The sequence below is a fragment of the Archocentrus centrarchus genome, chromosome 6 (genome assembly GCF_007364275.1).
Source record: "Archocentrus centrarchus isolate MPI-CPG fArcCen1 chromosome 6, fArcCen1, whole genome shotgun sequence".
Lineage (NCBI taxonomy): Eukaryota > Metazoa > Chordata > Actinopteri > Cichliformes > Cichlidae > Archocentrus > Archocentrus centrarchus.
Genome location: NC_044351.1, coordinates 31,248,832 through 31,264,086, shown reverse-complemented (window position 1 = coordinate 31,264,086; position 15,255 = coordinate 31,248,832).

Below are 15,255 nucleotides of genomic sequence, written 5' to 3'. Positions count from 1 at the left end.
AACGTTAATTTAATATTTTCTGAGAAAAATTTCCAAATTACCCACACAATCTTGAGCTCACTGAAAAATGTGTCAAAAGCATGCGTGTAGTGAAAGGGCCTTTCATTTATAAGCTTGATAAATCATGAATGAAGACCGCTGTTGTATCTGTAACACCTCAGGGTCGACATGTAAAATCCTCCAGTCATACAGTCTTACAGTGCATATGTCTCACACCTTTTCTTCCTTTACTTGTCCATAATCCCCAAATGGCTGCATGCAGTTATTTCCCCCGAGGGCCAGTGAGCCGCTCACTGCTGCGGGAATGCATTAAATTCAAGAGTTGTTGACGCATGCTCAACAGAAAGCAATAACCTGTGCAGGGTCATTTTTTCCCCCCTTTTCCTTTCATTTTCTGAGGTTGAACCAAATTGCCTTTTAGTGCTAGTGTGATTATGTTCCGTTTAACATGGGAATTATAAGAATTACACGCACGAGTGTAGCACAGCATGCCTTGAAAAGATTAAAAACAGCTGCACAGGGAGGAAAAAAAGACACTGAGGACCAGGGTGGAGGGGCAGAGTGAGATGTGTAGCTTTACAGTTTTAATAATAATATCAAGCCTTTAACTTCTTGAGGATGACTTATAGTTCTGAGGACTGCAGTCTTCAGCCTGTGTGGCTTTCTTCACTGTAGCCATGAATGCCAGGCAATGACTTCTGGCTGCTCAAATTTATGTTGTCTGAACTGCCTCAAGTTGGCTGTTGGGAGAGTATATTTTATACTAACAAGATGCTTCCCTTTACTGGCCACCTGCTGCCACCTGCTAAACACCCCTGGCATGCCACAACGTGTATTATGGGAAATAAGCTGAATTGTTTGAGTGTTAACCAGGTTCACTAGTCAGTCAAAGTAGAAAATCACTATATAAGAACCAATCCATCCAAGAAATATGGCAATTTAGAGCCCCAATCTATGACCTGCACTTTGTATAATATCATCAATAAAAATGGAAGAAGGTGAAAATGTTCAGCCACTTACCCTATTACCCTGAAAATCATTCAGTGAAAGCCTGGATTGTCACAATAAAATCGGCATCATTGGCAATGGGGAAATCCCAAGTACCATCACCCTGAAAGGCATAAACTATGGTCCCTCTGGCCTATCGCTCAGCATGGAGCGCAAAAGGAAGCATCTAAATTAAACGGCTGGTTGAAAATGAGTGTAAGAACCTCACTCCTCTCAATCTGATTTGGACTAACTTAATTATCAGAATCAGAAGAGGAGCCTTTTCAAGCTGCTGGCACAAGACAGTTCATTAAAGACCCATCACCGCTTTGTTGCCCCAGCAACTCCAAGGGATCGATGTGTAATGTGCTTTTTGTTTATGGAGACAGAGAAAAAAAAAAGGGGGGGGGGCGAGGACAAACTAATTGAGCTCCCCAAATTATTATCCTGATAGCCTCATGACCCTCTTCATTGCGGGTTAGTGAGCCAGCGCAGCAGAGATATCCTACCAGTTAGTAATTACAGGTGCATTTTCAACTCAGAGCTGTCACACAGATGTGACTGTACTTTACTGTTACTGGTCGGTGCATTTTAAGGCAACTTTGAGTCCTCCTGCCTCTCGTCAACAGAAAAATGAAATGACTTCACTTTATTTCCCTTATCTTTTTCTTTATCGACAGCCAATAGGATGAAATGGTAGGTATAATTAAATTTCACACGCTTCACACACGCATATAAGAAGCGTAAATAGCCCTCTCAGCTGTTAGTAAAAGTAAACAGCACTAATATGATGTCTCACGCACAGTAATTACAACACAATCTGTGGTTCTTTTCTTTTAATTGCCGCTCTCATTTCCCATCAATCCTTTCTTCTCCTTCTTCTCCCTCATCTGCTCTCCCTCCATTCCAGTCTGTCCCTTCTCAACATACTGCATTTGAAGAATTAGCCGCACTAACGTAGACCCTAATTGGCTGTCACTGTGTGCTTGAAAATGTGAAGCCACTTCCTCGATATAATCATGTTTACACGTGAGCGCCGGGTGCCAGACTGCTGGGCTTGTCTCTATTGAGCTTGTTTAGGGAGTAATTTACTGTAAAATTGGCTATGATAGTCAGTCACTGTGATAGAGAGAGAGAGCGAGAGAGAAGAACCAACTCAGCGTAAAATGGGGGTTCTTGCTATACAATGCCTCTCCTCACTGTGCAGGTTATTTTTTTTAATTATTTGAGGGAGGGAGTTTGCAAGGTAGTATCAACTGTGATGAACCCTATTATGAGCAAATGAGCTAAACCAGTTTAATACGAGTGTAACAGACTTCATCAGTGTATTAGAAGAACTAACAAATCACATAAGATGGATTACAGAACACTGAGCACTTGAAGCAAACAACATAATTATCTTGCTGCTACATTTGTTTACACACAATTTCTTTCTGCCACTTCAATTTATCAGACTAATTGGAGGCAATAAAACACAGCCATTTCAGAAAACAAATCAAAACAACATTTAAAACAAAAAAAAAACCCAGAATGGCCATAATTTTTATGTCACCACACTTCCATTCACTTAAAAAGACCTTGATGAGGAAGCAATTGCTTTGACTAGAATAGCCAAGTTTCATCTTTATACCATAGGTGCAGTTTTCCATCATTCTGAAGCCTGGTGACTGAAGGCTAATGATCCCAGGAATGTATTCCTTATGAGCTGGCCCCGTTAATTCCTATTCCCAGCACAGCTAGGGCTGTGGTCCACTTGAGAAGTCTGCACACTGTGAAGTAGACCTGACATTTTTCTCCTCTAATTGTGTTTTCCTCTCCTTTTGCTTTGGATTGCAGGAGTGCGTTTATTTGTTTCAGTTTGTGTTTGTGGCTGCGGCTGTGCAACAAAATATGGCTATATGTTTGAGTGCCTGTGCCTGTGCATGTGCGCAGACATACTTATTCATCTCTTTTTGTGTGCACAACAACCCTGTGTATGTTTTTTGCCAATTAGGCACTCAATGACAGGACATGTGGTGAAGCAGCTAGCTGAGCTATTCATGGATCAGCAGTTATGGGCGAAAATTTCAAAATACCAACTGGATGCACGTGCACGCACGCACGCACACGCGCGCGCACACACACACACACACACACACACACACACACACACACACACACACACACACAACACACACACACACACACAAAGAGCCACAGTAATTTCAATAGCTCAGTGAATAAATCTGATCTTAGCAGCTCGCACAGTGGTTGCTGTCTGTCATCGGATCATGTGTTGACTCAGTTGTCCTTCTCTCATGTCAAGTACAGTTTTTCTGTTGGATTTTAACAAGTGAGCTCAAGCAGAGCTTTTTCAATATGCAAAAAATATTCTGGAATCAGCATTTTAAAGCCTCCACATTAGCTTATTACTATGATTATTACTGTTATTATTATTATTTTATAGAGCCAGATGTTACCATACTTCGATGAGAGGGTTAGTTATCAGCTAATGCTAGCAAGCTTCATTTACTATATAAACTATATATCTACTAATTAATGCCAAATAATAAAATACGTCTTGGTATTATTTGTCAGATAATTCAATTAAAAATGTTCCAGGAGGCATCAGCACCACAGAGAGGTCAACAGAAATTGGCTCTGCCGAATTCCTGCCGAAGGTCTTACTGGAACTGTTGTCCTTTGAATACATATGCTATAGGTAATCACATATTTAACTGAAACCTCTCAACACTGAATTAGCTGCGATGGCAGTGATTTTTCTGACTACATTCATATTTGAAATTTATGTTTATTTACCAGTTAAAATATTAAATATGGGTGAGTTACAGCATTTAAATAAAAGGACTCTGGAATTGGGGCATAAATGGAAAGTAGTTTTTGGCCTTTTGGCCTTCCTACTTCTGGTATCTGCCACAAACTTCAACCTTCGTTTTAGTCTCAGCTATGTGATCGCACAGTTGTGATGCTATTGTATTTACGTAATCTGCCCACAGATTAGCGTATAAAATACTAAATGAAAAAAGTAATTTAGCCAAGATCCAAATACATGTTTGAAGTTTTAAGTGTCATCTTAGAAGAAAATGCAAATTTTGGGGAGATAAAATATGCACAACAGATTATGTTGCAGCAAAAAAAAAAAAAGGACAGGGAAAAATAACTCCAATTTATTTTACAAAACTAAAGCATAAAGTAAGCAAAGGTTTCACTAGTTTTCTTCAATAAGTAAACGGATTAAAACGCTTATTGGCCATGAGGTTGGTGTATCCCTTTAAATACAGAAAAGAGGAAAAACACGGGCAAAGAAGTGACAGAAAAGCTGCAATTTAAGAAAATGTGATGCGAGGGGAACACAGAGCAGAGCAGGCGTGAGTCAAGAGGGACGGAAAAAGAAAAAGATGCAGTGGCTAAAGAATAATGATCCCTTCTTCTCAGTATCTGGATGAAGTAAAACCTGTTTTAAAATCAGTGTTTTTCTGTTGTTTACTTTTGAATTGAAACATGTCCATCCAATCCTGAGTAGATTCTCTGTGTGATAACTGTCGCCCACTGGACCAAATGTGCCCTAAGTCACCTCTTCCTCGATCAATCAACTCAACTCTTGTCTCCTGAAGGGATGCCATATGGCCTCTCTCGCTCTCTTCTCTCACTCCTTTTCGCTGTCCTAGTGAATTTCTCACCTACTTGCCTTCTCTCTTCCATCTCCCTCTCTTCGTCTTCTCGTCTACCTCCTTTGTTCATCTGGTTATTCTTTCTCAGTCCCTTGCTCTCCTCCTTTCCTTCCTTTTCTTTTGTCTGAACCCACAGCTGTACAAGGACTCACACTTCCCCTGCTGCCACCAATTTTTCAGGGCCAGACCCTTGCACGAGTGAGAGATGTGCCCTCCCTTTACCTTCTTCCTACTCACACGTTTGCCTTTACTACTTGTTTCTCACCTGTCTCAGCCCTGTTTAATCTGATGTGTGGAGATCAATACAGCAGCAGTCGAATCAAAGATGTAGAAAACCACCTCTTATCAATGATTTTATGTGGGGTTTTTTTGTTTGTTTTTTATAGACGTCTGTGTGGACCGCTCTGTGTGTTTGGTAAAGGATATTGTTGGAGTTACTGTGTTAATGCACAGCAAATGTTTTTAAGAATTAAAAATCACAACACTGGCTGTTAAAAAATTCATATCACTCCACTTAAATGAGGATTTTCCAAAATCACACAGTGTCAACTTTGCTTCTGTGGTTGCGTCACCTGGATAATTTTAGCTTTGTGTATTGCCGAGCATGGATTTTAATTATTACAACTTTGAGTATTACAGATTCTGAACACGCTTTGTGTTCAGAAAACACTTTAATAATTTTGAAAATTTTTACTTGTCTATGCAGACAATAAACATGACTTTTAGTTAGTGCCCTTAAAAACTCTGCTACTCTTCAGAATTATGAAATTATCAAATTATACTACTTTTTCTTGCAATGATTATATTAAGAGATACATGACCTTCACAGTATTGACAGAAATACGGGGCATGGCATATCATCAAATGCACAAGTAAATAAATTCGTGGAAAGGGCACATACAAAATGTAATACATCACTGATGTGCTCCACCATTAATGCTGTTGCTACCACAGCGCTGCTGCCTGGTGCCAGTGTCAGCAGCATGAGTAGTCGGATTGATGCTTTCACACCAAATATAAAGGGAAGTTTCAGGTTACTTGCATGAATACACAAATAATGTCACCTAACAGCTAATAGTACAACCAAGTTACAGACTTTAGAGTTATGACAGCTAACTCTAAAGTCCTAAAAATCCTGAATTTCCTGTCTCTGGAAGCAGACTTGAACCATACAGAAACCCAACCCTCAAATGGCACCAGGGAATTCCAGTTAGTTTCTTTTCTTGATGCAGCATGAAGCAAACTTTTCACTGAAGATGAAATATTTTAACTTGTGAAAATGTGCATTTGAAACTACTCACAGTGCACGGATTACACAGACTTTGTATAGTGACTCAGTGGCCCCTATTGCTGTTAGCTACGCTAGCTAGCCGAGCGTTCTTAACCTGGTTCATGTTACCTGTTTTCACATGTTAAGCTAGGCAGCTACATTGGAGCCACTGTGAGACTGAGAACTGCAGGAGTTTTCCAGATTTCTGATCTTTGCCAAAACTGTTACATAAAAAAAGGTAAACGTGGGGAAAATGCATTCAGTTCTGCACACACTGTAGAAAGATGCCACCACAGTAATATCAACTTTGCGTTGCGTTTATTACTTTTCCACATTTATGTATAAACTGTCACATCAGATTAAGGACCCAAATGCAGAGCATGAAGCAGGTCTGATGAACAAAAATTTAGCTTTAATTGGAGTTCATGAAATTCCCAAACACAGGAAGATGGTTCAGCAAAGTCCAGAGAAATAAAGTAATCCAAAATACTAAATATGCCACAGGATAAACACTGGGGATGAATGCAACCATGGAATCCAAGAAGCAACCAAGTGAGTGAGCAGGTGGAAAACAGGTAGATAAAGGACCAGTGAACGCAGGCAGAGCAAAGAAGGACCACAGAAATGGAGACATGGAGAAGGAAACGCAGGCGATACTGGAAAAAGATAGTAGCTACAAAACATGGGAGGTAAAACAATCTCAGACCAAAACTTCTCCAGACCTTAAAAACATGACATGAGCCTTGTAATTTTGCATTTACCTTCTTCTACGTAGTTGCTCCTCCAATCCTTCACTTTCTCCCAAACTCAGCTGACCAGACTGTGGCTACCTGCTGGATGCCGCAAAACCATTAGTCTGGTGTGAGAGCCTCTCATTGCAACCCTGCACGTCTCTCCTCTACACTGAACTCTACTTCTCTACTCTGCTCTCATTTCATCTCGATTCTTTTCATCATGTAACCTCTCCTGCTGTTCTTCTTTCTCTCTTCCTTTCCTTCACTCTCTCCTTTCCCTTCCCCCTTTTCATCAGTTTCATTTCCCCACAACTACAGTACCCAAGTCTAGTTTTGGTCTTCACATATTTTTTCTATTATCTTAGCCTTGTCTTGATCATAGTAAGACTTTGTTTTCTCTTATCCGGGACACAAATACTTTTACTTACATTTATGTTAAAAATTCCCCCTCAGTCATGAGTCTTCACATGGTGCCATAGGTTTTGGTTGTTCGTGCAGGTACCGTATATATTCATGCATTTTCACTTTATAGATTAAACTACCTGCCTCAGGTGGGCCCATATGTATTCCTCTCCCATTATATTACCAAAAGCAGTTATCACAAACACATTTAGAAATCTTTGCATCTTTTACAGTGACATGTGCCATCCTGAGAAAAATGATAAGATGAACTTAGTCACCAACATCCTGCATCTAATTTTGGCCCACCTCTTCTTGCTTTGAAAACTTTTGTGACACGTTTGAGGCTGAGATAATATGGATTCACACCTTTTCATCATCACAAGTTTAATTTGTGTCTTGATTGGAAATTGTCCTCCTGTATATGAAGGTGTTTAGCATCATACTCATGAAGTCAGGTCCTGCGGGTCCTGTGCTGGTGAGACACAAAAATTCCAGACAGAAGAAAATGAAACACGAATGAAAGAAAAAAAAAAAGAATATTGAATTAATTATCTGATAAATATTAATGTGGTAATCAAACAATCATAAAAAATGTTGTGGGATTCTAAAAAGAATGATTTATTCAATGTGTCATATTCTGTTGTAGTCTAGATTTTTCCATAATAAATTACTGTCTGCTCACGGATGTCATTGTTCCTGAAGTAAAACACACATTAGTTAATTGATACATTATCACAGCAAACATTTTAGCATGTCGCAGCAGAAAAAACAAACATAATTAATATAAGAAATAAAAGGAGCACATTCAGGTATTGTGCATGCTTGTAATAAGCATTATTATCATCATACTTCCATGATCTATATTTAGTACTCGGACTGAGTGGGAAACAAACATTTTATTGAATGTAATCTTACTTACTTTCATAATTAACAGCTGTACATCTGTCCCTGCTGCCGGCTGCACAAAGCCCACCAAAATTCATTTTTCAAGTTTTGCATTACTTTTGCAGCAATGTTTGCATTTCGTCTGACCCAGTTAGGGTGCAGTGATATAAGCTTGTGTCCGAGCTTTCAGCAACAGCTAGGGGTTCAAAGCATCTAATTGTACTAACAAATATTGGTGGTTAAACATAATACATGACACTGTAGCATAACAGAGCTGACTGTAGCCCTACTTTGGTTGTTTAACACTGACTGCATGCAGTGGATCTGTGTGTGTCGTCACAGAAGCATCAAAGGTTCATCAGCACACTAATGTCCACCGCAGCTGGACACATCCAAAACAAAGACAAATAATCTGATCTATGCTCCTCAATTTCTAAGACACCGTCTGATGTGACCTCTACTCTACCTGGAAATAACGCCGAATCCGTCTGTCTGAGGTTCGGTTTTTGCCGTCATATGGCGACCAGTTTCAACCAGTCAGGGTTTCGACCACGTTTATGGGGAACTTTTTCTTTACAGAAACTGGAGCAGATCTGACACGCAGCGTTTAGGTGTTAAAAAAAAAAAAAGAAGGACACAACAACAGAGTTTGTCACTCTGAGTAACAGAATGACAAACCTGACAGTGAGTCATATATACACCAACTGAAAATGTTTGGTGCATCATGAAATGAAAAATATGACAAAGAAGACTCAGGACTGTTGAGCAGATGAAATACTCTAAAAGAAGAGTGGATGCTACACAGTGGCAAACACGGGCCTGTCCCAATTTATCTGTTCCTGTGCAGTTTTGTCTTTCTTTGTGTTGCAGGAAATATTTTAAATATTAAGTAGTTCAGTAGCCCAAACTGTGTGTCTGCAAAATGCATACATACCAAAATATAATGAGTGGCAGTTGGTTCAATTTATTACACTGCTCAAAAAAATAAAGGGAACACTTAAACAACACGGTATAACTCCAAGTAAATCAAACTTCTGTGAAATCAAACTGTCCACTTAGGAAGCAACACTGATTGACAATCAATTTTACATGCTGTTGTGCAAATGGAATAGACAACAGGTGGAAATTATTGGCAATTAGCAAGACACACTCAATAAAGGAGTGGTTCTGCAGGTGGGGACCACAGACCACTTCTCAATACCTGTGCTTTCTGGCTGATTTTTTTGGTCACTTTTGAATGTTGGTGGTGCTTTCACACTCGTGGTAGCATGAGACGGACTCTACAACCCACACAAGTGGCTCAGGTAGTGCAGCTCATCCAGGATGGCACATCAATGCGAGCTGTGGCAAGAAGGTTTGCTGTGTCTGTCAGCATAGTGTCCAGAGGCTGGAGGCGCTACCAGGAGACAGGCCAGTACACCAGGAGACGTGGAGTAGGCCGTAGGAGGGCAACAACTCAGCAGCAGGACCGCTACCTCTGCCTTTGTGCAAGGAGGAACAGGAGGAGCACTGCCAGAGCCCTGCAAAATGACCTCCAGCAGGCCACAAATGTGCATGTGTCTGTGCAAACGTTAGAAACCGACTCCATGAGGATGGTATGAGGGCCCGACGTCCACAGATGGGGGTTGTGCTCACAGTCCATCACCCTGCATGACGCTTGGCATTTACCAGAGAACACCAGGATTGGCAAATTTGCCACTGGTGCCCGGTGCTCTTCACAGATGAAAGCAGGTTCACACTGAGCACATGTGACAGACGTGACAGAGTCTGGAGACGCCGTGGAGAGCGATCTGCTGCCTGCAACATCCTTCAGCATGACCGGTTTGGCAGTGGGTCAGTAATGGTGTGGGGTGGCATTTCTTTGGAGGGCCACACAGCCCTCCATGTGCTCACCAGAGGTAGCATGACTGCCATTAGGTACCGAGATGAGATCCTCAGACCCCTTGTGAGACCATATGCTGGTGCGGTTGGCCCTGGGTTCCTCCTAATGCAGGACAATGCTAGACCTCATGTGGCTGGAGTGTGTCAGCAGTTCCTGCAAGATGAAGGCATTGAAGCTATGGACTGGCCCGCCCGTTCTCCAGACCTGAATCCGATTGAGCACATCTGGGACATCATGTCTCGCTCCATCCACCAACGTCACATTGTACCACAGACTGTCCAGGAGTTGGTGGATGCTTTAGTCCAGGTCTGGGAGGAGATCCCTCAGGAGACCATCCGCCACCTCATCAGGAGCATGCCCAGGCATTGTAGGGAGGTCATACAGGCACGTGGAGGCCACACACAATACTGAGCCTCATTTTGACTTGTTTTAAAGACATTACATCAAAGTTGGATCAGCCTGTAGTGTGTTTTTCCACTTTAATTTTGTGTGCGACTCCAAATCCAGGCCTCCATTGGTTAATAAATTTGATTTCCATTGATGATTTTTGCGTGATTTTGTTGTCAGCACATTCAACTTTGTACAGAACAAAGTATTTCATTCATTCAGATCTAGGATGTGTTATTTGAGTGTTCCCTTCATTTTTTTGAGCAGTGCATATCAACAGCCCAGACCTGATTGGTGGGTGACAGACTCAGTTTACCTCACACCAAAAAGATTCAGTATATTTTATCCCAACATTTCAGACATGTAACATTTTTATATGGTGTATGTAAGATTTATAGATCAAAGACATATTTTGGATCTATCTAGAGGAACATAAAACACAGGAAACATATCTTTGTTTTAAAAAATCTAAATATATAAAACTGTGAACAACAATTTATAAGTTTATAAAAAAAACATACATTCAAAGGGAAATAAGATTGGTTTTAATACCTGAAGATATTTATGTTTATGAATATCTTACATCAGTTTGTGCTCTTCTCAGAACACCATGTATGCTGTATGGGTTTATTTTTCTGTGTTCATTATATTCTCTCCTCTGTTCTGTCTTGTACCTATCTATGATTCTGTGTTCTGGTCTCTCACCTGCACTCCCTCATCACCTTAGCTCATAACACAAAATCAACACAGGCAGTTTTGCTTGTGATGCTGGAGCCTCAACATGTCACATATGTCCATTCTCTGATAACTGATATCTACCTTTGAAAATGAAAATTTTCAAAGGACAGTAAAACAATAGATACATTTTTTTTCAATGTTTTTTAGTTGGGCTGACTGTAATGAGTCCCACTTTGTTGCTTCAGAGTTTAGAGATACAACTTCATTAATTTACTTTTGTTGGCCAATAAAGTGGTTATTTACAGAGAAGATAATTCATGTGTCATTATAATTATGTAAAACTACATTAACCTACAAATTTATGTACATGTGGAAAAGGCTTTTGTAATTCAGCCAGAAAAACTGCATCCATCTAAACCTATTTGGAAAAATAATTAAATCATATATATATATATATATATATATATATATATATATATATATATATATATATATATATATATATATATATATATATATATATATATATATATATACTGTATAGTGTATAAAGGTAATCTCTCGGAGTCTGTCATAGTTTCTACTCTATTTTAGTCTGTTTTTACTGCACTGGAAATTTCAAAGTTCAGCATCACATGTGCAGCTTCTAACACAAAGTCTGCCACAATTTCTCTCTGTGGTCTAGAAAAGCAAAACAGCATAAAAGGGAAACATGGGTCCAACTTCAGTAAAAGATTTTCAGTAAACTGTACTTGTTACAGTTAATATCATGTATGTCTCTCTGCATTTAAATGCATGAACTCATCATATTTGCATTATTTTATATTTTGAACATGAATCTTCCCATAAATACCAGGATTTTCAGAAACTGACCTTTTTTTTTTTTTACTTTGTGTTTGTTTGTATTGTTTGAGTGATAAAGGGTGAGACAAAGAGGAGGGCCGTAGGGAACGGGTGTCATATAATATGGAAATGGCAGCGACTCAGCTAGCATGGCTTTATCTGTGTTTCTGGGACTGTATGTGACCTCAGGAGTGGATGAGCTGGGATAGAGGTCATGGGTTATCTTACATTTGATACAAAAAAATGTGCTGGTCTGTTATTTTTCCCTTATCTAGATGTCAGTCTGACTTGCTCTCTGTTAGTGTTTCCTTTGGAATGTCTGTGTGTCTTCATGCCCATCTGGCTGGAGTGAGAGGGCACGGGGGCAAAATGTGTGTGGCAGTATGAGCTGAGTGTGTGCATACTCTTGGAAACTGTAAACAAGTATGAGTGTGCACATTTCCATAGAGCTGAAAATATAATGCTGCATCAGGCCCAACTGTCAGCTTTCTCATGACATTGAGAGGAGAGGAGAGGAGAGGAGAGGAGAGGAGAGGAGAGGAGAGGAGAGGAGAGGAGAGGAGAGGAGAGGAGAGGAGAGGAGAGGAGAGGAGAGGAGAGGAGAGGAGAGGAGAGGAGAGGAGAGGAGGGATGGATGGTGGAGTAAGACACTGGTGGGGAGAACCCTGGAGAGTGAAGAGTACAAACACCAAACACATGCACGCTTTGTTTGGCATGGGATGACCTGCTGCAGACAATTATGTCTCCTCTGCTCAGCCACAATCAAATTACTGGTGGAGGACAAGGCCTCTGGAGAGACCCACCGCTGTGAGGGAAATGAAAACGCAGACACACACAGCCCCTTGCTTTAATACACACACACACATTCCATCATGCACACATGCACCTATATTATTTTGTAAATGTTACCACTCGCATTTATGTGCCAAGACACATTTGAGTAGACACAGTCTAATAAAAAATATAACAAATATTTGCACCAAAGACTAAGTTAGAAACTAAGAGATGGATCATAAAACAGCAGCAGCCCCTTCTTTATGGACAGAAAATTTTTGTAGAAAAGGATGGATCTGGAAAGAAGACGGCCTTGAAGGTAGATTGGCCAAATTTAAATCTGGTATAATTTGATTTTTACAGACAGACTTGGTGAACTTTGAGATTCCACCCGGTATTGATTAGCAGGTAATGCTGGAAGGAAAATAAACAGAAAATGTAATTGTAAATCCCAGCAATAAATCCTTACTCACTCAGATCTATATACAATGTTCAACAGAGGAGCCCGAAATTCCACCCATGAGTTGACAAAGAGACCTGTCAGACGTACAGCAGGATCCCGACAGCCTGCCATCTGTCACAGTTTGTGTGATGTGTGAAAGGTACCTGAGATCAACTCAACTGTTCCACTGAACAGCACAAAGAAGAATGTTGAAGATCAATATAAAAATTTTTTTAGGAATGAAAATGAACCTGGAAACACCCATTATTAGTCAGATTTGAAGACAGGCTTTGTTTTTGCATCCGTTCGGTAGAAAAAGGGTTGAAAGTGAGAGAATGAAACATATGTACACTGCACAGAGGGTCATGTTGCAACCAGGTGCAATTATGGTACACTGCTCTGAGGAAAAAAAATGAAAGTCAAATGGTGTGAGTACCTCTGAGCACCTGCAAGACAGTGTCCTTGTGTATGTAATAAACAGTAACTATGACACCCCAAAACTATTTTTTTTTTCTTACTGACACCCCACACACAGGCATGATTGGTGCCACTGAAGCTTCTGGATTCTGATTGTCTGGTCCATGTGAGGAGATATTATATCTGGACACTTATGATGCATGTATTTGTTTACAGTTCTAAATTAAGGCACCGACATTCAACTGGTAAAGCAAGCCACAGTGGGGGATAGCCGCAGGACTACGGTTATTTGTGTAACCAACAAAACAGCAGAAAAATAGAGTAAATAATGTCTCAGCTTTTTAGCATGCAAATGAAATTTTTTTGATATTTGCATGAATCTGGATGTTCAAATTAACTAACTGTCAGGAGGAAAGAGAGGACTTAAAATAATGTCAGCCGTGGTGAAGCCTGTAAACTGTAGGTGCTGTGAAAGGATAGAACACCAGAGAGGAAATATGACCACACTCATTTACCCTTATAGAAAATAAAGAGGTATGTATGCCAGTGAAGGTGTGAAAGAGAGGGCGAGGGATCCAGCTGCGCAGATGGTGGAAAAAGAGAGCTTTGCAACATTATTGCCACTGAAAAACTGTTTAATAATAATGTAGTGGATTTTAAAACTTGTCAAGATTTTGGTTATGCTTTTTAATCCTCTTTCTGTTTAGCTACAAAGTAATGCAATAGCAACAGAAATCTGAAAGCACAAATATGTTTTTGATATAAGTGCAGACAAACCAACTCCACTTCATCCATTACAATCATACCACCTAAAATATCTGGTATTATCCTTTAAATGATTCATATGAAGAGTGGCAGTTTTTTTTAAGCAACAGTCATTTGTATCGATTATTATGTTAAGATACTGTATGTTGTAAATGCTAATGTCAAAACACTGTAAGTGTACAATTAATACCTTTTTGATAAATAAAAAAAGAAGGAAAAATCACTCCAGTGTGCAGAGCTCAAACAGCAGATTTCACCTTTCCTCCTTAAAGAGTGAACCAGCTGTCAGCTGTGTCTCTGCTTTAAAATATTCAAAAGAATTAATGAACAACAGTTTTCATAAACAATAAAGAAATGAAAGCCACATCAGGCTGAAATTTAGAAAGATTCCTGCAGCTCTCCCTTCTCAGCAATGATTTCTGATCAGCTCTTTCAGGTTAAAGTCCTTAAGCCAGTGCTCCACCGCCTCTTTGCATGAACTGCTTTGGTCATTACGCTGCTTAACTCATCTGATGTGTGTTATGGAAAATGTTTTTCAGCTAGACTTTCTAAAGCCTGACAACAGAGGCCAGATGAATTACAGAAATCTAGTTCCCTCAGGGACCAACTGACAATATGCTCAAAAACATGTTACCTAACTTAAACTAATTTTTCTGCCAAAAAGGTCAAACGTGGGCTGTATCCATTTTTCTTCTTTTGGCCTATTATGGACTAAATGATTACTCAGAAACTTAATCCAGTGGGTCATCTTCAGTGCTCTCATCTCATCACCATATAAGCAGACTGACTCTTCTCTCATGCCGCTCTGATTCATACTATAGGGCAAACGAATGGTTAGCTTAGCATAGATTGCAGATATAGAGGAGAAGGAGGATATTTCTAGAATTTAACAAATAACATCTGGAAGTTAGAAATTGTATACCTTCAGCCTAGAGACTCATCAGAGGCCATCAGGCAACCACTGGTTGCGAGAGCAAAATGTGTATTCTGCAACTGGTTGCTGAGTGTTCGCTGGAGGTTGCTGGTTGTTGCCGGGTGAAAAACCTCATTGTGATTTCTTTGGTTGCTAGCAGACTGGCGTTGTGTCCTGTATTGTGCATGGAAGATGCACTCGTGCG